General features: G+C 43.1%; 1 non-coding gene across 1 annotated transcript; it reads right to left on the bottom strand.

The window, feature by feature from the left end:
* Nucleotides 1-208: 208 nt before the first annotated feature.
* On the bottom strand, nt 209-334 carry LOC114675226 (U4atac minor spliceosomal RNA). Its single transcript, XR_003726321.1, has one exon. It is a non-coding gene; the product is annotated as a U4atac minor spliceosomal RNA (small nuclear RNA).
* Between the last annotated feature and the right edge of the window lie 638 nt (nt 335-972).

The raw sequence follows: 972 nt of genomic DNA, 5'->3' as shown, positions 1-972 counted from the left end.
GCGCCCGCGTCACCTTCCACCATGATTGTAAGCAGCCCAAAGCTTCACCAGAAGCAAAGCAGCTACCAGTGCCATGCCTCGTGTACACCCTGCAGAACTGTGAGCCAATTAAACCTCCTTTCTTTATAAATTACCCAGCCTGAGGTATTTCTTTTTTTTCTTTTCAAAACATTTTTTTTTTCAATTTCATGGAAAAGAGGTTTTTCATTTTTCCAAAAATCATACCAAGGTAAAGCAAAGTTCTAGTTGATGCAGGTGCGTTGTATAGGCATTAGCAGTACCGCCCTCATTATGCACTCATTAGACAGTAGTGCAACCCCAAGAAAAGGATGGTTAGGTATTTCTTTATAGCAATGCAAGAACAGCCTAGCACATGATGATATTAAGCAATGGGAGAACAGTGGGCATTAGAAGACACAGATCAGATTAGAATCAACCTCTGTGGCTGGATGCGGTAGCTCACACCTGTAATCCCAGTACTTTGGGAGGCTGAGGCAGGCAGGTCACCTGAGGTGAGGAGTTTGAGAACAGTCTGGCCAACATGGTGAAACCCTGTCTCTACTAAAAATACAAAAAATTAGCTGGGTGTGGTGACGCACACCTGTAATCCCAGATACTTGGGAGGATGAGGCAGGAGAATAGCTTGAACTGGGGAGGCGGAGGTTGCTGTGAGCTGAGATCACACCATTGCACTCCAGCCTGAGCGACAGAACAAAACTCCATCTCAAAAATAAATAAACAAATAAATAAATAAATAAATAAGTAAAAAGAATCCACCTTTCTCAGATCCTGGCAATGTGGTTTCCAGCAAACCCTTAACCAGGAGGATTCAGTTTCTTTCTCCTTAAAAAGGATCCTATTAATATCTTCCTCTGGCCATTCGTTGAGAACATTAAATTAAATAACATTTGAAAACACTGGCAGGCTGGTCACGGTGGCTCATGCCTATAATCCCAACAGTGTGGGAGGCCA

The sequence above is a fragment of the Macaca mulatta genome, chromosome 1, assembly GCF_049350105.2.
Source record: "Macaca mulatta isolate MMU2019108-1 chromosome 1, T2T-MMU8v2.0, whole genome shotgun sequence".
Lineage (NCBI taxonomy): Eukaryota > Metazoa > Chordata > Mammalia > Primates > Cercopithecidae > Macaca > Macaca mulatta.
The sequence above is the reverse complement of the archived record's forward strand: the minus strand, read 5'-3'. Positions and strand labels throughout refer to the sequence as shown.